This window comes from Mustelus asterias, chromosome 14, assembly GCF_964213995.1.
Source record: "Mustelus asterias chromosome 14, sMusAst1.hap1.1, whole genome shotgun sequence".
NCBI lineage: Eukaryota > Metazoa > Chordata > Chondrichthyes > Carcharhiniformes > Triakidae > Mustelus > Mustelus asterias.
Window position 1 is genome coordinate 21,745,621 of NC_135814.1, and position 26,864 is coordinate 21,772,484.

Consider the following 26,864-nt stretch of genomic DNA (forward strand, 5'->3'; position numbering starts at 1 on the left):
GATCCTCAAGAGGCCCTTCTCTCTCCCTTGTTACTCTTTTGCCCTTTGTGTATTTGTAGAAGTTCTTTGGATTCTCTTCTGCTTTATTTGCCAAAATTGGAATACAATTTGATGAATAGGCATGAAAAGAGCTGCCATTTTGGTTGCACAACCCACAATTAGCCTAAAAGCATGATTCAAGAAAAAATATTTCCATGGGTTGGAGGAAAGCAGTCAAAAAAGGACAACTTTGAGAATTTCCTTCATAAATTCAAATCATGACATTGAGTTTTCCCTTGCCGATCCTGAAGTTGTGTCAATGTTTAGAAAAGTATCTTCAGCTCCGAAAGAACTGCTGTGGCCTTATGAGGTCCACATTTTTGAGTTCACAATTAAAACAAAATACTCCTTTGGGTGGTCAAAACAACAATACAAATCACAAATTGCTGCAGGAAAGATACACTTAGATGAAAATTTTCAGAGTAATAAAGCAAAAACTTTCTATCAGTTCTTGGAAAAAAAGTTGATAGGCTTCATCATAGTGTTGTGTGGAGCCTGCCTGAATCATAACTTTTGCATCTCAAATTTGGCTAGGATAAGCATGATAAGTTTCACTTCAGGTATGATTCAAATAACCCTTTAGGGAGCTTTTGCTAAACAAAGTTTATTTAAGAATATAGTTAACATATGTAGTAAGAAAAATAGCAAGAACTTTTATCTATTACAAACAAGAAACCAAAATGACCACTTTAGTCGTGAATGGTGGTGGACGATTAAACAACTCACTGGAAAAGGAGGCTGCACAAATATCCCCATCCTCAAAGATGGAGGAGCCCAGCACATCAGTGCAAAAGATAAGGCTGAAGTATTCGCAACAATCTTCAGCCAGAATTGCAGAGTGGATGATCCATCTCGGCCTCCTCCAGTGGTCCCCAGCCTCCAGCCAATTCGATTCACTCCACGTGATATCAGGAAACAGTTGGAGGCAGTGGATACTGCAAAAGCAATGGGCCCTGATAACATTCCAGCAATAATACTGAAGATTTGTGCTCCAGAACTTGCTGCTCCCCTAGCCAAGCTCTTCCAGTACAGTTACAACACTGGCATCTACCCAACAATGTGGAAAATTGCCCAGGTATGTCCTGTATACAAAAAGCAGGACAAATCCAATCCAGCCAATTACCACCCAGTCTACTCTCGATCATCAGTAAAGTGATGGAAGGGGTCATCAACAGTGCCATCAAGCAGCACCTGCTCAGCGACACTCAGTTTAGGTTTCGCCAGGGTCACTCAACTCCCGACCTTATTACAGTCTTGGTTCAAACATGGACAAAAGAGTTGAATTCCAGAGATGAGGTGAGAATGACAGCCCTTGACATCAAGGCCGTTTTCGACCGAGTGTGGCATCAAGGAGCCCTAGCCAAACTGGAATCATGGGTATCAATCAGGGGGCAAACTCTCCACTGGTTGGAGTCATACCTGATACATAGGAAGATGGTTGTGGTTGTGGAGGGTCAGTCATCTCAGCTCCACGACATCTCTCCAGGAGTCCCTCAGGGTAGTGTCCGAGGCCCAACAATCTTCAGCTGCTTCCCTTCACAAGGTCAGAAGTGGGGACATTCGTCGATGATTGCACAATGTTCAGCACCATTCGCAATCCCTCAGATACTGAAGCAGTCCTTGTTCAAATGCAACAAGATCTGGACAATATCCAGGCTTGGGCTGACAAGTGGCAAGTAACATTTGCGCCACACAAATGCCAGGCAATGACCATCACCAATAAGAGACACTCGAACCACTGCCCCTTGTCAATCAATGGTGTAACCATCACTGAATCCTCCGTCAACATCCTTTGACCAGAAACTCAACTGGACTCACCACATAAACATAGTGGCTACAAGAGCAGGTCAGAGGCTAGGAATACTGTGGTGTGTAACTTACCTCCTGACTCCCAAAAGCCTATCCACCATCGACAAGGCACAAGTCAGGAGTGTGATGGAGTACTCCCCACTTGCTTGGATGGGTGCAGCTCCAACAACACTCAAGAAGCTTGACACCATCCAGGACAAAACAGTCTGCTTGATTGGCACATCTACAAACATTCAATCCCTCCACCACTGATGCACAGTAGCAGCAGTGTGTATGATCTACAAGATGCACTGCAGCAATTCACCAAAGATTCTAAGACAGCACCTTCCAAACTCATGACCACTTCCATCTAGAAGGACAAGGGCCGCAGATAACTGGGAACACCACCATCTGCAAGTTCCCCTCCAAGCCACTCACCATCCTAACTTGGAAATATATCACTGTTTCCTCGCAGTCGCTGGGTCAAAATCCTGGAATTCCCTCCCTAACGGCATAGTGGGTCAACCCACAGAACATGGACTTCAGTGATTCAAGAAGGCAGCTCATCAACACCTTTTCAAGGGCAACTGGGGATGGGCAATAAATGCTGGCCAGCCAGCAACGCCCATGTCCCACAAATGAATTTAAAAAACCCTTAACAGATATATCTAATGTGTTCCAATCAAAACCAAAATCTTTCATAGACAAGTTCACGTGATACTGGAAAATGAGTCCTTTGATTGAAGTCTGCAGTTCTCTGGATTAACTCAGAACAGTTTGAAGTCTAAACAGCTTCTTCGAACCCCAGGTCAAGCCACCAACCGCAGAATCCTTACAGCAGGAAGGCAAAACCTTGCATTCAGATAACCAGCAGAATTTCCAAAATAAACAGGGAGAGAGAAAACACTTCTTTTCAGCTGGCTGTCCCTTTTAAAAACTAAACCATAGCTCAGAACTGAAAAAGAAAGAACCTCTTTGACCTGCCAACCAGTTTTTTTTCCCCCTCCTCACAGTGCGGAGTTGTAAAAAACCCCAAAGTAAAAACGAACAACTCCCATCCAAGCCACTGACGGAGCAATAAAAAGACATTTGGTAGCCCAGCCGGAAGCACTGAGATCAGCTAGGGCTGTGAGCGAAGAAAACACTGCAGCTGTGAGAGCTGTAGAAATCATGATTTTAAAAAACCTTTTTTAAAAGGTACACTAACATTACACACTGTCTGTGCGGAGTTTGCACATTCTCCCAGTATCTGCGTGAGTTTCCTCCGGTTTCCTCCCATAGTCCAAAGATGTGCGGGTTCGATGCATTGACCATGCTAAATTGCCCTAGTGTTCAGGGCATTAGGTCTGGGTGGGATTGTTGACGGTGCAGGCTTGTTGGGCCAAATGGCCTCTTGCACTCGGGATTTTATGATTCTAATTTCTTGGATGAATATAGTTATTAAGCTGACAGATGGAATCTTTACACATTGTTCACCCTTCATCAGCATTAAGCTCTTGCCAGACAGCTTTACTCCCTTCAGTTCAACCCCAACATCTTTCAATCCAAAGATCATGAAGAGCAGTGTCCACCTGACCTGTGTCACTTCATCCAATACTATTCTGAGCAGCCCGAGTTACATCTTATGCAAATTGCAACTTGCTTCATCCCCTGCATCCTATCTTGTACTAACCTCCATGAGCTTCCCATCCCCAAATTCCAGTATGTTGCTGGAGCTGAAATTTTGCGCTTTTTTTGCTGCTCTTCTGAGATAAGTCTTGGGCAGTGTTATGCAGTTGGCTGCGAGTACAGCAGGTGGGCAGCTCATGATAACTGATCTTCTGGCTTTCCTCTGATGTAGGAAGTGCTCTACTTGCACTTAGCAAAACCTTATGGTTTTCCATCCCCAAAACACAGGATTCGAAATCCTGACCCTCAAATCTTCCCTACCTCTGCAACAATATCTACTTACATCGCAAGACCTTTGTGCTTCTGACTGGTTTTCTTCCCGTCCCCTTTCCTTCATTGGCAGGATGTTCAGGTCTAAAATACAGTGCTATTTCTTAACAGATTGACTTTTATGGTTTACTGGTCTTACTTTTATAGTTTACTGGCCTAGCATTGTAATACGATTTCCTCAAAGTCTTCTGTCTTGCCAGCTCTCTCCTTTTATATGCCTCCCCAAAACTAACTCTATGATCACCTCAACCGCAAGTTGTTCTTACCAATTCTTTAATGTACTGCATCTTACACTCATGAATGTTCAAAAAAAAAAGCAATTGAAGTGAACCAGATGTGGGTCTGAACCCCTAATTGCCGACATGGCAAGTTACTGATCTCAACTGGACCAGCATGGGGCTTTGCTAAGTGCAGATCAAGTACTTTCCTTTGTCAAGGGAAAACCAGAATGTCAATTATTATGAATCACCCATCTGTCTGTACTATCATCCAACTAAATAGCACACACAAGACTCATCTCAGAAGAACAGAAAAATAGCACCAAATTCCTGCTCCATTAACATGGTTATGGACTTCCATTCATAACCCAGGAATCCAAGCTGTAAGTGGTTTTAAGAGTGCAGGTGAAGGAAAAAGGCAATCTACTGGAAACTCTCAGGCTATAAATAGTTATCAGGTAAAATCTTCTTTTATAATGAGAATCACTGCCCTTGTGTGAATTTTCTAGTTTCCCACAAGTCGTTTTTGTGGCCTGAATTCGGTTTATTTTTGATACTGTGGACCAAAGTATTTGTTCTGCAACCTCATACGGACTAGAAATAGGTTAAGGCAGCTAATTTTTAGTGGCGGTTACTTCGGCAAAGAAAATCTATATTGGAATCAACGTAGGTCTCTCAGATCACGGGACACGGTGTTAATCCTATCATGGTATATATGCCACCTGGAGTAACTTCAGACCTTCAGGTTGTTTGGTGGATCAAGCCTACCTCAATGTTTGGTGATGTTTAAGGTAAGATGCAAGAACTGTCTTGGACGAGCCCTGTGATCTTGCTCTAGTCAATTGGATTGCATTGATTTGATCACCGAGAACTAGTTGGTTTTAAAAAAGTTTGATAACCTCCTGACCCAATAGATTAATCCCTTCTGCTCTTTGGTGCTTATAACTTGAACTAAAAGCTGAATTCTGCAGGCTGACTTCAAGATAAAATAATTCATAATATTTGATAATCTGCTTTAAAACTAGTGTATTTCTTCAATTAGTATGCATGTTTTTGTACACAATATTGCATTAGCATCGAAACAATGAATGGCATAAAAAGAGAATACTTCTCAAAATTATTTTTAAAGGCTTTAGGACTGACTTTATAATCAACTATCTTTATACTTAAGGATATAAATTATGCTAGTCTATCCAAGATAACGTGGCATCAATTTATTGCTTTAACAATAAAATAATTTATATATTCAATCACTGTACGAAGTACAACACGAGAAACACTGCGCAACACATTTTTGGCTTAACTTCTTACATTATATTGTAAAACATTATAGAAGTACGTATCAAAAGTACCGATTCTAACAGCTCCAATATTAACTGGTATTTTTATTGCAATTTCTGGTTCTTAAGTGCATACACAAATGGCTTCTGCAAGGATAGGAACCAATTGTAACTAGATAAAAATCTGCCACTAGCTTCAGCTAACTCAAGTTAGAAATCAAAATGGTTGCAAAAAGGATACCTTTGCAAGAATAAAATTGTAGTGGCTGTATAAGTAAGAAAAAAAGAAATCAGTCTACATGACAATCTTTTATTCCATGGTAAGATGCCAATCTGCTTTGTGATTCAGCAGATGGCAAATTCTCCACCTTACTGCTGGTTGCGTCACACTATAGCCCTCTCACATATTCGCTCATGGTTATTAAATGAAATTGGCAGACACATGGATGAAGATGCGTGTGGTCTTGGGATAGGAAGCAGAAGTGTAAACAAAAAGACCCTAAAATGATACACAAAAGAGTAAAACTAAAGTTAAATACATGCATAGCTGAGATAATATTGGCTCAGGAACATTGCCTCAGGCACAAGCCAGTTTAGTGAAATGCTAACACAACATCTGGTTATTACTCAAGGATACTGAGCAGTCCATCAGGACCTGAAACAAAAGCTACTTAGACAGATCCTTAGATGGCAATTTAGCTGTACTTTTGGGCAAAAGATGAGCAGAAAATGCAGACAAATTGCAGCTTCAAGGTCTCACAAAGACTATTCTAAAACAGATGTTTAAAATTTATAGAAGAAACCAGATTGATTCATCTGACAAACAATACCAGAGGGGAAGGGGAAAAATTGTACTTTTCACTGATTCCTTCCTCTAAACTCAATTGTTGTGCTTTTTGATATATACTAATAACCTAGACTTGATTATTTAGGGAATAGTTTGCTGATGACTCAAAGCTCAGCAATGTAGTATTCAGGAAAAAATAGACTGCTGAAATGTGCAGAAAAATGGCAAATAAAATTTAACGCAGAGAAGTGTGAAGTGATACATTATGGTCAGAAGATTGACCAAACTAAAAGAAATAAAACATACCATTTTAAAATGGGTAGAGGTACGGAAAGACTGGGGTGCGTAGATAAGTTTTTGAATGTGACAGGACAAGTTGAGAAGGCCATTAAAAAAGCACATGGTCTCCTCCAATTTATTAATAGTGGCATAAAGTAGAAAAACAAGACAGACTAAACTTTAATAACATACTGATTAGGCCTCAGGTGGAGTATTGCATTCATTTCAGAAAGAATGTCAAGGCCTTACTGAGGATGCAGGAGAGATTTACCAGGATGGTTCCTAGGATGAGGGATCTCAGATCTGTGGAAAGATTGGAGAAACTGGTATTGTTCTTTCAACAGAGGAAGTTGAAGAAATTTGAAAGAAGTGTCCAAAATCATGAATGGTTTTGAGTAAATAGGAGGAAGCTGCTTCCAGTGACAAAATGGTCAATAACCAAACGGCAGCTATTATTGATAATTGCCAAAGAACCAGAGGCAACATGATGCAACATTAAAACGAACTATTGTGACTCAGAATGCAGTGCCCGAAAAGAGAGAAAAAAGCAGGTTAAATAACTTTCAGAGAAAGTTATAACTTTCAAAAGGGAGTTGGATAAATGCTTGAATCAGAAAAGATTGCAGGGCGCCAAGAAAAGAGCAGAGGAGTGGGATGAATCGGATAGCTGGATCAAATGGCCTGTACTAGAACAATGGGCCAAATGATTTCCTTCAGTATTGGCACGGTGGCACAGTGATTAGCACTACTGCCTCTCAGCGTCAGGGACCCAGGTTCAATTCCCATCATGTGGAGTTTGCACGTTTTTCCCATGCCTGCGTCGGTTTCCTCCGAATGCTGCAGTTTCCTTCCACAATCCAGAAATGTGCAGGTTAGGTGGAGTGGCAATGCTAAATTGCCCCTATAATGTGTCGGTTAGGGGGATTAGCGGGGTAAGCACATGGGGTTACGGGAAAGGGCCTGGGTGGGATCCTCCGTCAGATCCTCTGCAGACTCGATGGGCTGAATAGCCTCTTTCTGCATTGTAGGGATTTTATATTATTTAATGATTTTTCTAATATAACTGCTTTGCACTGGGGATATTGGTTATATTCCAAAATAGGGTTTGGCTTCCCTGTAGAATGACAAATCAAGGCAAGGTAGTGGCGTAATGGTATTGTCACTGGACTAGTAATCCAGAAAGCAGGGAAATGCTCTCCTAACCTGGGTTCAAATCCCACCAGGACAGGTGGTAAAATTGGAATTCAATTTGAAAAAAATAACTAGAATTAAAAGTCAAACAATAACAATTTTCTTTAAAACCCAAAATAGCAAAATAGATGCTGGAATCTGGAGCAAAAACAGAGAATAGTCCTTCTGGTCTCCCCTACATGCGACTCCGGATCCACAGCATGTGGCTAACCGTTAATTGTCCTCAGAAATAGCCTTGTAAGTCACTCAGTTCAAGCACAATTAGTGATGGGCAACAAATGATGGCAAGCCAGCAATGCCCACATCTCGAGAATTAATATTTAAAAAGTGACAGATCAAATATGTCTGGGAAAATTTGCGCACTAACCCCTTCAAACTGTGGCTCAGTGGTAGCACTTCAGCCCGAATCAGGTGGTTGTGAATTCATTGTCCCATTCTAGAGTACAGCATGTAGTCTGATAAGCAATATCTGTCTTCTGCATATGACAACCTCGTCTAACTTCTGATGTGAATGTAGAAGATTCCATGGTACTATTTTAAAATGGAGGGGATTTCTCCTCAGTCTTGGCAATTATTTATCCCTCAACCAATGTTATATTTGGCTTTCTGAACGACTCAGCTTGCACTGCTGACAAACTTTGATACTTCAGTCAACCCTATTTCTTGACTTCCTTAACTGCTGCAAGTTTTGCAATTTAACTGTAAATATCTAATACAAGCAATAATTACAATTAAAGACAGAATGCATGTCTTTAAATCGAGATCTCGTTATGGCTGTGGATCCTGTTGCCTCTAAAGCAGGTTCTATTCGATGGTTACACAAACTTTTGATGCTCCACGTGCAATGTATTTTGTAATGTGGCTACATTTTATGGGCACGATGGAATTAAGTATAATTTAACTCAGTTTAAAAATTCTAAGACTGATTTTTGTGCTATTCCACAGTGATGAGTTACGTAACACAGCGGTGGTCACAGAAAAATCGAAATGTAGTTTCCTGAAATAAAGCATCTTTCCCCAAGATTATATTTAAATCTGTTCTCGATGATCACAATTGTGACTGTTATGTGACCTGCCAGTCGGCCCGTCCCATAATCAGATTTATTTTCCATATCCTAAGTCTGAAACAACAGGGCTTTTTTCTCCCTCGCATCAAGAACTCTGCCTGTACACTCCCCCTTTCTCTACTTTCTCCTTCAATTTTCCTCGACAGCATGCCACAACCCACATCCTCTACCCATCCAGCAGGACAGGTGCATCAGAACAAAATTAACTCCAAGTTTCCTTCCAAGTCACCTAATTCCTGATTCAGACATGACTACATCAATTACCTTAAAATACAGAAACTCCTTACCAGTAGTAAAAGGAGCATTTTCACCAAATAAATTGAAATGGATTAAGGTGGCAGCTCGCAACCATCATTCCAGGCCAACAAAGGATCGGCAATAAATACAGCCAATGCATACACAGCAAGATCCCATAAACAGCAAAGTGTAAAACAGGAAAGGTAGGTGTGGGGGGGGGGGGGGGGGGGCGCTGCGGTGTTGGTGAAGGCAATGTAACAAGATCTACATGGCAAATAAATGAAATTGAGAATTGGTGACGAAATAGCAGAATTTGCATTAAAAAAACTTGGGTACACAATTACCTTTCTGTTCTTGCTTCAACAACATTATGCAAATGCTTCCAAATTATGCATTACTGTGATGTCTTTGCATAAAATTTTAGAAGGTAGAAAATGAATTTACTGTCTCAATTCTAGTGTTGTACAATCATTGCACAATTTTGTGGAATACTGAATTGTTTTACAGTAAAATAGGGATCATTCTTACGTGGAATATCTTTGCTGTCACCCTCAATAGAGTCACAATGAGATAACACAATGGGACCCAAGATAATGGCCCAGATATCTCACTATTATAAACTGAAGAATACACACAGCCGAATCAGCGGGGAAACAAGGTGAATCAAAAGTACAATTTTCTGCACTAACCTCGTTTCAATGTCATTTTTCAGTATCCTGATATCTCAAAATTTCTGCATCCCAAAATTATGACTATTTTTGCAATAAAAATCAAGAATCTGCAAAATGATTCCACTCGATACAATTGGGCTTCCCCTTTCATCAAGTGAGTCACAAATATCCTTTCAAAAGCATACATCCCATTTTTGGAATTATTTTATCAAAGATGATGTTATTAATTTGATTTAAGATGAAAATGGAACTAAGGTTGAAGCAAATGAGAGAAGCAGATTAGTTCTAGTAGTTACTGCTATAAGTGTACTTGAAATACTACTGTAATACTTGAAAAATGTTAGCTTTCATAACTAAAAATAAAGCATCATCAGCATAGGTTTGAACGGCAGATGCATTTTCAGGAGAAACATAGACACTGCAATACAAAGCATCCATTGCACGAGGTCCTGTCTGAAATTATGTAAAATTGTGAAAAATGCACAGGAGAGGAATGAAGGATGTGGGTGGTGAAGCAGACAGGAAAATGGTCAAAGATTGTGACCACAGACATATCAACACTGAGGTGGTGGTTGAGGACATGGGTAGGAAAGTTTACATGAGAGATTGGATGAGAATAAGGATGCGGTTTATTCTATTGCAGGGGTAAGAGACGAGTGTTTTTAAGATTGAACTCGTGGAAGATGAGGCATCACAGAAGCAAAGGACACCAATGTCGGGCTTGAGGGGGTTGTAAATCATGTTTTAAATGAAAAACTAGAAGGTGGAAAAATGCTAATTAATCAAAGGAGTGGAGGGGAGTGTGTTGAAATTAGAGCAACGACAAAGCATCACGTATGTAGAGATGGGGGAAACACGCTGCTGGAGTGATTTGGCAGGGCGAATGGCAAAAAATATAATCTGGAAGATAGGCTTCTGCAAGAGGTGCAGAGATGCTGTTTGAATCACGTTTCGCTCAATATCAGGAAGCTGAAATAATCATCCACAATGGATGGTGGATTCTGAGGGGAAATACTCTGGAAAGTGAGGCTGTGATTGTAATGCTGATGGCCAAAATACTGGAAGGGAAATGAAAGTTGGCACCTGCAGATGTAAGGGGTAATTGTCGGACTCAAGAAGAATCGATAGAGAGAAATTAGACAACCCATATTACATTAACCCCAAGACAGGAGAAGAGAATACGAATACTGCAGAATTTAGTGGTTAGCACTGCTGCTTCACAGCTCCAGGGACCTGGGTTCGATTCCCGGCTTGGGTCACTGTCTGTGTGGAGTTTGCACATTCTCCTCGTGTCTGCGTGGGTTTCCTCCGGGTGCTCCGGTTTCCTCCCACAGTCCAAAGATGTGCAGGTTAGGTTGATTGGCCATGCTAAAATTGCCCCTTAGTGTCTTGGGATGGGTAGGTTAGAGGGATTAGCGGGTAAATATGTAGGGATATGGGGGTAGGGCCTGGGTGGGATTGTGGTCGGTGTAGACTCGATGGGCCGAATGGCCTCTTTCTACACTGTAGGGTTTCTATGATGATAAACTCTGGACGAAGTGTCTTGTTGTAGAAGGGGTAATTGCCGCTTGGATCAGCAAATGAAAGGCCCAGCTTCAGACACTAGAAAGGAGAGAGGGTCATTCCGGGAGGCATTGGGAGCCTCATGTCAGCTAATGTGCTGTTTGAAGCTGTAACTGGAAACTACAATGAAGAGAATTAGAAATCAAATCCCACCGTGGCAGATGGTGGAATTTGAATTCAATTTACAAAAAACTGAAATTAAGAATCTACTGCTGATCACGAAACCATTGTTGACTGTCAGAACAACCCATCTGGTTCACTATGTCCTTTAGGGAAGGAGATTTGTCATCCTTATCTGGTCTGGCCTACGTGTGACTCTAGAGCCACAGCAATGTGGTTGACTCTCAACTGCCCTTGGGCAACTAGGGATGGGCAATAAATGTTGGCCAGCCAGCGACGCCCATGTTCCACGAATGAATAAAAAAAAGTTCAGTGGTCAGTCTAACAATACGAGACTGGTTCTTGATGCTGGGTCCAACAATGTGCATCATCCAACATAGAAAATAGAAGGAGTAGGCCACAGCTGGATGTGGACTCGGTCAATTCTGTCACTGGCAGATTGCTTCTTGTTGCCAAATGTTGATCCACACATCTTGTCCTTATTACATCATCTCATGTTTGTATGGTGCAGGAGACCAGTCCAGTCTGTGCTATGATGATGGCACGTATCCATTTTTCACTTGTCCTTGCCAGAACTTCTTGATCCTGACAAAAACACAATCTGTACTTGGTCTCCCCAACATAGAACAGGCCTCAATATACAGTCGGCCGCATTGCGAGCACCGGATACATTACACCGAATTGAAAGTGCATGCTTTCCGTATCCCTTGATCTCTTTAGCCCAAGGAGCTATATCTAATTTCTCCTTGAAATCACACAATGTTTTGGCCTCAACTACTTTCTGTGGCAGTAAATTCCACAGATTCACCATTCTCTGGATGAAGAAATTTCTCCTCATCTCAGTCCTAAAAAGGTTTACCCCTTATCCTCAAATTATGACCCCCAAGTTCTGGACTGCCCACCATTGGGGACATTCTTTCTGAATCTACCCTGCCTAAACCTGTTAGAATTTTATAAGTTTCTATGAAATCCCCATTCATCTAAACTCCAAAGAATATACTCCTAACCGACTTAATCTCTCTTTATATGTCAGTCCTGCTATCCCAGGAATCAGCCTGGGAAACTGTACTCCCTCTATAGCAAGGACATTCTCCCTCAGATAAGGATGCCAAAACTGCACACAAAAACGAATGTCATCAGATCTGGAGGCCCAGCCAAGGAGTGCAATGGAGTAATTCTGAAGGCAAATGCCTTGGCCAAAGGAAGCAGGAATATAAACGTTGGCTAGGACTGCTCATTCAGCAGTAAGCAAACAAAAATGAAAGCAGTATGGGAGCCAGAAGTGGATCCAAACAATCCCAGCAGTAAATTGAGAGAACAGCAGAGAAAAATAAGCCTACGAACTTTAGAAGCGTTCCAAGCATTAGAGAGAGAAGGTCTCCAACAGAGCAGCTTTGAGTTCTCTGTAAAGCATCAAAACCTTCAGAGAACTTCAGGTTTTCCTAGGAGCCAAAGCAAATGCAGATAAAAGCTCAGAAGCTAAATGAGCAGTGGATGAGAATCCAGGAACTCAGAATAGTAAAAGGATTGTGGCTAAGGAATAAAAACACAAAATGCTGGAAATACTCAGCAGGTCAGGCAACATCTGTGGAGATAGAAACAGGCTGCATTTTGATCTTTTTCCTACAGTCCCACCTTTCACTTGATGGAAACCTGTTGCATTGTCTCCTGTGAAATCTTGACTCTTATTCCTCACAGGAGACGATGCAAACAGGGTTCCAGCAAGTGAAAGGTGGGACTGTAGGAAATAGATCAAAATGCAGCCTCTGTGATAGGGTGGAAGATGGAAAATATTAAAGTGACAAAACAGTTGGTGGGATAACGACATAGGGAATGGTAATGGGACAAGAAAAAGATTTCTCTCGGAGAGGTGCAAACGGCAGAGAAATGAATCCAAATGCAAAAAAAAGAGTAAAATCAAAAACAGCAAAGAAAATGTAAACAAAATGAAAAAGGCAGAAGTAACAGTCTGACGTGTCAAAACTCAATGTTGAGTCAGGAAGGTTGAAAGTATCTGACTGAAAAATGAGGTACTGTTCTTTGAGCATATGTTCAGCTTCACTGGAATACTGCAGGAAGCTAAGTGCAGAGAGATCAGCACAAGAGCAAGATAGAGAATGGCAGGTGACCAGAAGCTCAAGGTCAAGCTTGCGGACTCAATGGTGGTTCTCCACAAAGCAGTCATACAATCTGAACTTGGTCTCCCCAACATAGAACAATGTACAGCAGGCCGCACTATGAACACCGGACACAGTATACTGAATTGAAAGTGCATGCAAATCAGTCTCATCTGACTGATAGTTAACGAATATAGTTGGTAGTTAGTTTGAACTTGAAGATTCAAGTAGTAGAATAGAATCATTAACAGAAACAAAAAGTGGCACAACAAACCCACATAAGGAGTAGTGTAAACAATCAAGTGGAAGCAGCAACCACTCAACAGGAGGTTGCAGGAGGGACAATACGCTCTGGAGCTGGTTGCTTTAATTGAAAGACTGCTAAAACGTGCTGATTAGGGAGAAAAGGCAGTGAATTACAGACAAAAACATGCTGGAAAATCTCAGTAGGTGTGACAGCATCCGTGGAGAGAGAACAGGGCTAATGCTTCAAGTCTGGAGGCCTCTTCATCAGAGTGGAGGAAGTGAGACAAGTTAAAGGATAAATTCTTCAGTGAGAGGACAAGTTCAGCCAGACGGACAAGAGTGGTGGTGGATAGGGACAGTTCAGGCCTCTGTTTGAGGAAGAAGCGGAGAGTCCCCAGACCATCCTGGTGGGGAATGGAGGTATAGAGTGATTGGACATCCATGGTAAAAAGGAGATGGTTAGGGCTGGGAACAGGAAGTTGTCAACATGACCTAAGGCATCAGAGGAATTGTGGGTGCAGGTGCGAAGGGACTGGACAAAATTATAGAGGATGGAGTCAAGATGGAAAGAAATGCGCTTTGTGGGGCCGGAACAGGCTGACACGATGGACCTACTAGGACAGTCCTATTTGTGGATTTTAGGGAGAAGGTCGATGCAGCCTGTCTGGGGTTGGGTGATTATGAGGTTGGAAGCTTTGGAGGGAAGAGCTCCAGAGCAGATGAGGTCAGTGACAGCCCTGGAAATAATGGCTTGTTGTTCAAAAGTGGGGGTCTTTGTTTTCAAAACTGCAAAGCCTTTGATTTTGATTTGATTTATTATTGTCACATGTATTGGCGTACAGTGAAAAGTATTGTTTCTTGCGCGTTATACAAACAAAGCATATCATTCATAGAGAAGGAAACAAGAGAGTGCAGAATGTAGTGTTACAGTTATGGCTAGGGTGTAGAGAAAGATCAACTTAATACAGGGTAGGTCCATTCAAAAGTCCGATGGCAGCAGGGAAGAAGCTGTTTTTGTGTCGGTTGGTACACGGCCTCAGAATTTTGTATCTTTTCCCCAATTGGATAAGGTGGAAGAGAGAATGTCCGGGGTGCGTGGGGTCCCTTAATTATGCTCCTCCACTCCCTAATTTTAAATATCTCCTCCAGCCCCACAATCCTCTTGAGATACCAGTGAATCCTTGATGTTAATCTCTCTATCTTTGCAGTCCTGCCTTCATTGCCAAGGCCTTAACCTCTGGACTTCCCTCTTCGAAACTTCTCTCTCACCAAATATTTCATTGTTATCTCTAATATCCTGACCAGCACAAGTTAGTGCCTCTGAAAAAGAAATCTCCCATTATTATACAAAATAAAATGCACCAACATTGGCGATTTAAAACAAATGAACAAACTTTATTTTGCCATTTAAAGGACAAGCAGCATGCCTGTGACAAATTATAATAGAGAAAAGAGAAGAAATTACAAGAGAAGTTAAAATTAAAGAGAAGTCAACAGAATGCAAGGATGTTAAACAGTCATTAATCTGGAGACTGTAATAATTATGTAATTTCACTCAACTTTCCTAAACATTCAGGAATCCATCCCAGCTAGCTTTCTGAACAGTACCAAGAACAACTAACTGTCTTCTCAGAAACTGCAGACCTCAAAGAAACAACCGGTTTGATCATAAGATCTGTGTTCAGGCATCCATGTTCAAGTACATAAAGTACCAGAAGGAACATTGTGCTCTTTCAAGCTGGGTTAGACTTGACCTGTGATTTCTCAAAAGCAGCACATAATAGTTTTATCCAAGTCATTTGCTAATATCCAGATTCCTTAAAAAATGAATTTGCCAAGTATAGTCGTCAATAAATTATTTGAGGTAACTTTGGGCCTTAACCAAAACATGTTAAAATTGCAACAGCTAGTTCCACTGACACAGTACCTTTCAGGTATAAAAATGCCCTAAGGAACTACAGAGGTTTGAGAAAAGACCATATGTTGAGCGAAAGGAAGGGAGATTAGCAGGGGTGACCAAAAGTTTGGTGGGTTTAGGGAGGAAATTCCAGAGAGGGACCCCCAGCCAGATGAAGGTAAAGTCATTCGTAATAAATAGAGCGAAAGAAAAAGTTTGGCACAAGACATGGAAATCACAGCTTCTGACATTTTGAGGGGGGCTACACCACACGAGGAAGATGCAGGGGCAGGGATTTAAACACAATTTTGGGGATAGACACAGTTGTCTGCAGGCAAGAGCAAGTCTCCAGACGAGTGCATTACATGCCAGGGTTCTGGACATCTGCTCAGGGGTGCAATGGGAATTTCGGTACGAGGCCCAAACATCATTGTTTGGAGGATGATGGTTCATCAATAAAGTCAATTTCCTCCCGTACAGAAGTTGGTAAAACCGTTTTATTCTGAAATCGATTTCCATGCAAGGGTAAATTCGGATCCACGTATGTCAGGACTTCTGACTTTAGGAGTGTCTCTTAAGCTTGTACAAAGACTTTCTCGCACTGACCCACCCACTTCCATTTTCAGTTTTGACACAATAGTAGCCAGATTAGGGACAAACATTCCGTAATAATTCAGCAAACCCAAAAAAGGATTGAAGTTGATTCAGTCTGAGGTGCAGGTGCCTCAATAATGGCTATGACTTTCGAAGGTGACTTGGACAGCCCCTTCGTGTGTATGGCACGACATAAATATTAGAGAAGATTTGAAAATTCACATGCATCTTCCTGGATCTTAATCCGTAATCTTCTAATGGAGAGCAGCATCTAGGTTGCAGAGATGTTCTTCCTCATTCTTTCCAGTAACGAAGGTATTGTCTAAGTAACACTGGACTCCTTTCAACCCACGTAAAATGCGATCCATCACATGTTGCAACAATGCAGGTGCAGACGTGGCTCCAAATGGTCGTCTTTTATATCGAAATAAGTGTTTTTATGTCACGGTTATCAAGTATTAGACCATAAGATATAGGAGCAGAATTAGCCAATTAAGCCCATCGAGTCTGCTCCGCCATTCAATCATGGCTGATATGATACTCATCCTCATTCTCCTGCCTTCTTTCCGTAACCCTTGATCTCCTGATCAAGAACCTATCTATCCCTTGTCTTAAAGACACCCAATGACCTGGCCTCCACAGTCCTCGGTGGCAATGAGTTCCATCGATTCATCACACTCAGGCTGAAGAAATTCCTCCTCATCTCAGTTTGAAAGGAGCGTCCCTTCACTGAGGTTGTGCCCTCGAGTTCTAGTCTCTCCCACCAGTGGAAACATCCTCTCCACATCCACTCTATCTAGGCCTCTCAGTGTTCTGCAAGTTTCAATTAGATCCCCCCCTCATCCTTCTGAACTCCATCGAGTATAGACCCAGAATCCTCAACCGCTCCTCATAGGACAAACCCTTCATTCCTGGGATCATTCTTCTGAACTCCTCTGGACCCCCTTCCAGAGGAGCCAGCACATCCTTCTTTAGATATGGGGCCCAAAACTGTTCACAATATTCCAAATGGGATCTGACCAGAGCCTCATGCAGCTTCAGCAGTACATTCCTGCTCTTGTATTCTAGCCCTGTAGAAATGAATGCTAACATTGAATTTGCTTTCCTAACTGCCAACTGAACCTGCATGTTAACCTTGAGAGTCCTGAACCAGGACTCCAAAGTCCCTTTGTGTTTCAGATTTCCGAAGCCTTTCCCCATTTAGAAAATAGTTTATGCCTCTATTCTTCCCATCAAAGTACATAACCTCACACTTTCCCACATTGTATTCCACCTACCACTTCTTTGCCCACTCACTGAGCCTGTCCCAAGTCATTCTGCAGCCTCCCCACTTCCTCAACATTACCTGTCCCTCTGCATATCTTTGTATCATCCGCAAATGTAGCAAACATGCCCTCAGTTCCATCTTCCAGATCATTAATGTATATAGTGAAAAGTTGTGGTCCCAACACAGACCCCTGTGGAACACCACGAGTCACTGGTTGCCATCCTGAAAAGGACCCCCTTATCCCCACTCTCTGCCTTCTGTCAGCTGATCTTCTATCCATGCCAGTACTTTGCCTCTAACACCATTGGCTCTAAGCTGATTTAGCAGCCCCCTGTAAGGCACCTTGTCAAAGGCTTTCTGGAAATCCAAATAAATCAATTCCACTGGCTCTCCTCTGTCTAACTTCTTTGTTACCTCCTCAAAGATTTCTAACAGATTTGTCAGACATGACCTCCCTTTGACGAAGCTGTGCTGACTCAGCCCTATTTTGCCAGGCATATTGTTGTGAATCTGGATCCATGTTTATCTGAAGATATACTTAACTGATGTCAATTTTACTGCAAGGTTGAGGTTGGCCTCAAGCCAATCAGTGAATAACTCAATCCAAGGCAGAAGATACTGCTCTGCACACAATATAGAATTGATGGTGACTTTAAAATAGTTACAAATGCATACTGAATCATCTTTCTTCATCAGGAGCACAATCGGTGCGGCCAATCACTCACATTAATAAGTTCATGGACTGTCGTTTTGACCAGCCGCTCTAACTCTGCCTCTAACTTCGGTCCATTTGCGTACGGCACTGTCCTAACCTTTAAGCACGTTGCCTGATTTTCTTCCTTAATCTTTAACTTAAGTGAGATATCCTTCATGCTTCCGAGCTCACTACTGGCAACAATGGCATGTTTCCTCAAGATCTTCGGTAGACCTGCTTCAAAATCTGTTATGAGATTTACCTCGGCCTAACTTAATCTGATCTTTCCCAGTCAGGATCTTCTCATTAGTGCTGGAGAGTCTTGATAATTAAGAACAACATTAGCAAAGTAGGAAGAGATGGCCTGATTTTGTAAGAGCAAGATGTAGAATTGGTTTGCATAAAGAAATATGAAAAGAAAGATTTTGATTTGATGTCACATGTCTTAATATACAGTGAAAAGTATTGTTTCTCGTGCACTATACAGGCATGATTTATTGTCACACGTATTAGCATACAGTGAACAGTATTGTTTCCTGCACACGATACAGACAAAGCATACCATTTATAAAGGAGGAAAGGAGAGGGTGCAGAATTTAGTGTTGCAGTTACCGGTAAGGTGTGGAGAAAGATCAATCTAATATAAGGTAGGTCCATTCAAAAGTCTGACGGCAGCAGGAAGAAGCTGTTCTTGAGTCGTTTGGTATGTGACCTCAGACTTTTGTATCTTTTTCCTGACGGAAGAAGGTGGAAGAAAGTATGCCCGGAGTGTGTGGGGTCCTTGATTATGCTGGCTGCTTTTCCGAGGTAGCGGGAAATGTAGAGAGAGGCAATGGATGGGAGGCTGGTTTGTGTGATGGACTGGACTTCGTTCACGACCCTTTGTAGTTTCTTGGTCAGAGCAGGAGCCAAACCAAGCTGTGATGCATCCAGAAAGAGATGCTTCCTTTGGTGCAACTCAAACTTGATGAGAGTCATAGCAGACATGCCAAATTTCTTCAGCCTCCTGAGAAAGTAGAGGTTTTGGTGGGCTTTCTTAACTATAGTGTCGGTATGGAGGGACCAGGACAGGTTGCTAGTGACCTGGACACTTAGAAACTTGAAGGTCTCGACCATTTCCACTTCATCCTTTGATGTAGGCAGGAGCATGTTCTCCACTACGCTTCTTGAAGAGGTAATTTTGAGAGCAGTTTATGGGTCCCCGAACAGTAGTCACACTGTAGGACAGTGGGGCATGTAAGAAAAGCACTGCAGTAATCATGGGTACTTCAATTTTCACGTGGAAAGGGCGAATCAAATTGACAAAGGTAGCCGAGAAAATGAGTTCACAATGTGTATTTGGGACAGTTTATTAAAGTAATATGTCCTAGAGCCAACCAGGGAGTGGGCTATTTTAGATCTGATAATGGGCAATGAGACAGGATTAATCAATACCCTGTAGTAGAGGAACCTTCATGTTCAGTCTGAAGGTGAGAGATGTGAGTCTAAGACTAGTGTTCTAAACCCACAAAGGCCACAATAAGGACATGAAGGTAGGAAAGTACAGATGCAGTGGAAAATGTTTGAGGAGACATTTAACGACGCTCAGATTTATCTCAGTAAGAAAGAAAGGTTCTTTAAGAAAGATGGATCCTCTGCGGCTAAGAAAGAAATTCAGGATGTACCAAATTGAAAGAATGGCTGTTCAATTCTGCTAAGTTTAGTCAGAAGATCTTACTGAATTTATGAACCAGCGAAGAAGGGCTAAAAAAAGAGGAGAAATTATGAGGAAAAAAGTGAGCTATAAATGTAAAAACAGATAGCAGAGTTTTTATAAATATTTAAAACAGAAGAGTAGCTAAAGCTAGTGCTAGGGAATTAACAATGAAAAAAAAGAAAATGGCAGACGTGAACAGCTACTTTCATCTGCGTTCACTGTGAAAGACTTAGAAAACTTTCCAAAGATGTTTGAAAATCGAGAGGTGAAAGGGAGGGAGGAACCTAAAATGGTATATGAACAAACAGGGAATAGAGGGATATAAGTGGTTGGTCTAGGTAGAACAACGTGATCGGCGCAGACTTGGAGGGCCAAAGGGCCTGTTCCTATGCTGTACTGTTCTTTGTAAAGCCTGCAGAACCTCAACTCTACTTACAATGGTCTGGATGGAGTAGATCCTGATGTGGAGATGCCGGCGTTGGACTGGGGTAAACACAGTAAGAAGTTTAACAACACCAGGTTAAAGTCCAACAGGTTTATTTGGTAGCAAAAGCCACACAAGCTTTCGGAGCTCTAAGCCCCTTCTTCAGGTGAGTGTGAATTTTGTTCACAAACAGAGCATATAAAGACACAAACTCAATTTACATGAATAATGGTTGGAATGCGAATACTTACAACTAATCAAGTCTTTAAGAAACAAAACAATGTGAGTGGAGAGAGCATCAAGACAGGCTAAAAAGATGTGTATTATCTCCAGACAAGACAGCCAGTGAAACTCTGCAGGTCTAGGCAACTGTGGGGGTTACAAATAGTGTGACATGAACCCAATATCCCGGTTGAGGCCGTCCTCGTGTGTGCGGAACTTGGCAATCAGTTTCTACTCAGCGACTCTGCGCTGTCGTGTGTCGCGAAGGCCGCCTTGGAGAACGCTTACCCGAATATCAGAGGCCGAATGCCCGTGACCGCTGAAGTGCTCCCCAACAGGAAGAGAACAGTCTTGCCTGGTGATTGTCGAGCGGTGTTCATTCATCCGTTGTCGCAGCGTCTGCACAGTTTCCCCAATGTACCATGCCTCGGGATGGTAGGATGTCCCGAGGCATGGTACATTGGGGAAACTATGCAGACGCTGCGACAACGGATGAATGAACACCGCTCGACAATCACCAGGCAAGACTGTTCTCTTCCTGTGGGGAGCACTTCAGCGGTCACGGGCATTCGGCCTCTGATATTCGGGTAAGCGTTCTCCAAGGTGGCCTTCGCGACACATGACAGCGCAGAGTCGCTGAGCAGAAACTGATAGCCAAGTTCCACACACACGAGGATGGCCTCAACCGGGATATTGGGTTCATGTCACACTATTTGTAACCCCCACAGTTGCCTAGACCTGCAGAGTTTCACTGGCTGTCTTGTCTGGAGACAATACACATCTTTTTAGCCTGTCTTGATGCTCTCTCCACTCACGTTGTTTTGTTTCTTAAAGACTTGATTAGTTGTAAGTATTCGCATTCCAACCATTATTCATGTAAATTGAGTTTGTGTCTTTATATGCTCTGTTTGTGAACAGAATTCCCACTCACCTGAAGGGGCTTGCAGCTCCGAAAGCTTGTTTGGCTTTTGCTACCAAATAAACCTGTTGGACTTTAACCTGGTGTTGTTAAACTTCTTACTGTGGAGTAGATCCACCAAGGTTATATTCAAGTAACAAAAACAGGTGTAGCAACTCTCTATTTGCTTATTCTCAGCTTCTGTCTTCTTCAACCTGCCTGCACTGAACCACTGGGATCTTCGTCTCGGCCCCGATTGCTCTGTGTCCTTTTTATATGGTTTTAATCAGTTTCAGTCTCCCCAGAAGTTTGGTTTCGAATTACAGTTTCAGTCTTAGTTTCCTTAAAAGCTGGGAGGGTCATTTTCTTTCTCTCTTTCCCTTTTTCAATTAGGGCCTGACCCAAAAACAAACAAGCTCTGAAACTGTAGATTCATCATAATTTCCAGTCTGACAAAAAATCTATACTCTAAACATTAACCTGCCTTTTCTCTTTCATATGCTGATAGACCTCATGTTTCCAACAATTTTTGGTTTTGTTCAGATTTCCAGGGTTTGCAGATTTCTCTTACGTGCAATAGCTTTTAAATATAGCACTGAAGATAAAGCGGTGTGGCATCAGCTTAATAGTGCATGCCCCACACAAACATTTAATAAATCATGCACTCAAGCTTAGCACTGAGTATTCAGTTCCAGTAGAGTCACAATGGTATACAGTATTAAGCTCACAATAAAGTCATACATGTCAATAGTCTTTATATTTATGCTTATTTTCTTATACTCTTAAATCATCACCTCATACTGTTTCCACTACCACCAGTGACAGGCCTATTATCACCAGTATTTCACCTTAATGTTTTATTCTTAGTTGAACAAAATCTGTAATTGCACTGTTGGGTATTACATAAAGTGGATAACATATAATTCAAAAATCTCACCATCTATTATTCTTTAGTAAAATCTTAATTGCTGCACTGTGATAATGGGATAAAAAAGTAAGAAAACGGATCTGGTTTTATTGTAGCACCTATATTTTGTTCAGGACTACAACAAAACATGGAAGACATTTCAATAATTTGTACTTATCAAGCCCATGTCATCCTATTACACAAGTTTACGTTCAGTATTTTGAAAAGATTTCAAGGTTCAGATTGAAAAACTATGGGCTGGTTAAGTACAAACAACCTAATGCTAAAAGTGCAACTTAAAAATACAACACTGCGAAAGCTGGAAATTGGAAATAAAAAAAAAGATGCTGGAATTACTCAGCAGATGTGACAGTATCCGGGTAAGTTTCGGTCTCCTTATTTATAAAGGATATAACTGTGTTTCAAAGCAGTTCAGAGCAAGTTTACTTGACAGATACCAGGGATATCGGGTTATTTCAGGAAGAAGAGTTGGGCAAGTTATGACTGTATCTATTGGAATTCAGAATAAGAGGAGACCTTACTAAAACATAAGATCCTAAGGGGACATGACAGGGTGAATGCTGGATATTTCCTTTTGTGGGAGAGAATAGAATTAGGAAGCACAGATGAAAAATAAGAGGTCTTCTCTTTAAAATTTTCTCTCAGACTTGAGTCTTTGAAACTTTTTTCCCCAAAGATTGATTTGATATATTATTGTCACATCACAGAATCACAGAAACCCTACAGTGCGGAAGGAGGCCATTCGGCCCATCGAGTCTGCACCGACCACAATCCCACCCAGGCCCTACCCCCATATATTTTACCCGCTAATCCCTCTAACCTACACATCTCAGGACACTAAGGGGCAATTTTTAGCATGGCCAATCAACCTAACCCGCACATCTTTGGACTGTGGGAGGAAACCGGAGCGCCCGGAGGAAACCCACGCAGACACGAGGAGAATGTGCAAACTCCACACAGACAGTGACCCAAGCCGGGAATCGAACCCAGGTCCCTGGAGCTGTGAAGCAGCAGTGCTAACCACTGTGCTACCGTGCTGCACATGTATTAACATAGAGTGAAAAGTATTGTTTCTTGCGCGCTATACAGACAAAACATACTGTTCATAGAGAAGGAAACAAGAGAGTGCAGAATGTAACATCACAGTCATAGCTAGGGTGCAGAGAAAGATCAACTCAATGCAAGGTAAGTCCATTCAAACGTCTGACAGCAGCAGGGAAGAAGCTGTTCTTGAGTCAGTTGGTACATGACCAGAGACTTTTGTATCTTTTTCCCCGACAGAAGAAGGTGGAAGAGAGAATGTCCAGGATGCATGGGGTCCTTAATTATGCTGGCTGCTTTGCTGAGGCAGTGGGAAGTACAAACAGAGTCGATGGATGGGAGGCTGGTTTGCGTGATGGATTGGGCTACATTCACAACCTTTTTTAGTTCCTTGCGGTCTTAGGCAGAGGAGGAGCCATACCAAGTTGTGATACAACCAGAAAGAATGCTTTCTATGGTGCATTTGTAAAAGTTGGTGAGAGTCGTAGCTGACATGCCAAATTTCCTTAGTGAAATCAGGATCAATGAACATTTTTATGGCAGAGGTGGATAGATTCTTGACTAACAAGGAACAAACAAGGCTACCAGGGGTAGGGAATGTGGTTTTGAGGCCACAATCAGAACAGCCATGATCTTCCTGAATGGTGAAGCAGGCTCAAGGGGCCAAATAGCCTACTCTTGATCCGAATTTCTATGTTTGTGTGTGTGTGTATGTTTATATATAAGTATGAAAGGTTACTGACCAGAAACGTTAACTCCATTCTCCCTCCACTGATGCTGCCTGACCTATTGAGTATTTCCAACAGTTTGTTTTACTCTGGAACAGAGTTAAACATTTTAGGACTCGGAGGTTGAGGACTATCTGGAGAAATTAAAATGTTACATCGATATGAGCAAGGTAAGCAGAAATTGCTATTCCTAAGTACCTCTTCTGACTTGTGACTGTAATTCATTTTCAGAGAGAGATGGAAATGTCATATATGTAGGAAAATAATCTACTGTGAACCGAGGGACATTTACCCTTAACCTTACAACCAGAGTGGCATATGCCTCCACTGGGTTTTTTTTTGTAAGCCACTGCTTGACACATTTCAATTTAGAAAAGGATTTAAAATTTAGACAAAGCATTTAATTGATTATACTGTGAATAAAATACACAAGGGACTGTTAGTTTGTCACAAAAATCAAATTATGCCACCAATTTTACAAGTAGCATGTAACAGACACACACACATACACGATCAACAATTTTACTTTCAGTTTTATTTTCACAATTTATTCATTTTAAGTGGAAATCCATGGAATCATGCCATTATGGAAGCACTCGTTTTCCATTTCTTTATCAAAGGTTTAAAAATAAAACAAGCCAGCACTATTAAAATATTCATAAAGCAGTATGCTGTTTGAGGCTGTTCCCTTGCTTTATAAAAGGGGGAAAAAAAGTGTAAAATCTACAGTACATGTCCTGAACTTGACATTTATTACTTCCTGCAGTTCAGAAAGTGATTGTCACTCTATCTATAAAATTAGAAGATCTGATTACATGAGGAGATTGACTCATGCACTATTCCAAATTCCATATACGCAACACATTGCTAATACTGGCAAAGTTTAGCTTTGCAAAAATAACCATCATACTATAAAAACAGAAAATTATAGAAATACCCATCTCTGTATCCATTATGCTAGTTTGTTTGCTCGCTCGCTCAAATAAGAAACACAATTAGATGAAATTACTATTAACTGAAGAATACTGACTAATTCAAATAATCCTGAACAGCAAAAAGGTAGAACTAAAAAAAAGTTACATTTCATAAAAAATTAACTAATTCACAAAATGATGTGCATTATTTATTAATATAATTTTAATTTTTGAACTATTCACAATGTCTCTTTTGATTAGGAATTCCGTTCATTTCTGGAACTTGCTCCTTCTTACCTCATTGCACACAGGAACATGAAGGGAGCTGACTGAAACTCTCAGAATACATGACTTCGCAGTGTTGGATAAGCACAATTTGAGCAGATGGAAAAAGAGGGTTGCTTACGAAGAGGGAGTTATGATACATTCGGTTGCTGTCAATCACAAAAGTTCTCCTACTACCGTGACACATCCAAGCTTTTTGAATAAATCAAAGCAGATCTCTCCCATATAAAATAAGTCTGCATGAGGGGATGGGGTAGTTTTCTTGCTGCTGCTCTGAAAAACGTAAAAGTGGAAGTGAATCAGCATGTCGTGCTTAGACCCGAGATGGTTAACCTACCACCACAATTCCTTGTTATGGGCAATTTTGGAGAATCCTGAATCGCAACCATAATAGAAATTGTTAAAACAAGATGTCTATCTACATGAAGTATGATCTCTTTTACAGTTCCAAGAAGCTTATTTTAAATTTAACAATTGCCTGAAGGAAAATCAGAACCTTTACATCTCAATGTTCAATGTTAATTGTTGCAATGGAATTTAATCCAGATAAATTCGAAGTGATGCATTTTGGAAGAACTAATGTAGGGGAGAGTTATACAATAAATGGCAGAGCCATCAAGAGTATAGAAACACGGAGGGACCTCGGTGTGCAAGTCCACAAATCCTTGAAGGTGGCAGCACAGGTGGAGAAGGTGGTGAAGAAGGCATATGGTATGCTTGCCTTTATAGGACGGGGTATAGAGTATAAAAGCTGGAGTCTGATGTTGCAGCTGTATAGAACTCTGGTTAGGCCACATTTGGAGTACTGCGTCCAGTTCTGGTCGCCGCACTACCAGAAGGACGTGGAGGCTTTAGAGAGAGTGCAGAGAAGGTTTACCAGGATGTTGCCTGGTATGGAGGGTCTTAGCTATGAGGAGAGATTGGGTAAACTGGGCTTGTTCTCCCTGGAAAGACGGAGAATGAGGGGAGACCTAATAGAGGTGTACAAGATTATGAAGGGTATAGATAGGGTGAACAGTGGGAAGCTTTTTCCCAGGTCGGAGGTGACGATCACGAGGGGTCACGGGCTCAAGGTGAGAGGGGTAAGGTATAACTCAGATATCAGAGGGACGTTTTTTACACAGAGTGGTGAGGGTATGCGCAGAGTATGCACTGCCAAGTAGGGTGGTGGAGGCAGACACGCTGGCATCGTTTAAGACTTACCTGGATAGTCACATGAGCAGTCTGGGAATGGAGGGATACAAACGAATGGTCTAGTTGGCCCAATGAGCGGCACAGGCTTGGAGGGCCGAAGGGCCTGTTTCCTGTGCTGTTCTGTTCTTTGTTGTTTGATAAATTCTGTACTACATTCATCCATCTCAGTTCTACTCTCCAAATGCACCCCACTCCCCCTTACTGAGCTGCACCACCAGCATGGCCAATGCTAGTCATCACAATCATAGAAACATAGAAAATAGGAGCAAGATCAGGCTATTTGGCCCTTCGAGCCTGCTCCACCATTCAATGCGATCATGGCTCATCCTCTATCGCAACATCATACTCCCATTCTTGATGCCTTTAGTGTCTTGAAACCTATCAACGTTTTTCTTAAATACATTCAGTGACTCAGCCTCCACAGCTTTATGTGGTAGCCAAGTTCACCACCTTCTGAGTGAAGAGGTTTCTCTTCATCTCAGTACTTAATGAGGTACCCTGTATCCTGAGACCATGACCCTTGTTCTCGATCACCTCATCC

At 41.7% G+C, this 26,864-nt stretch overlaps 1 protein-coding gene across 7 annotated transcripts in view; it reads right to left on the bottom strand.

Annotated features, from left to right (window-relative positions):
* Positions 1–26,864, bottom strand: part of mbd5 (methyl-CpG binding domain protein 5) — a 215,736-nt gene that overhangs the window by 117,441 nt on the left and 71,431 nt on the right. The window contains exon 1 of one of the 7 annotated variants that reach the window (XM_078227994.1): positions 23,946–23,994. The exons of the other annotated variants lie outside the window; for them this stretch is intronic. The gene's annotated coding sequence lies outside the window, so the exon portion shown is untranslated. Of the gene's footprint in view, positions 1–23,945; positions 23,995–26,864 lie in introns of those variants that run through there. 7 annotated transcript variants of the gene reach the window in all.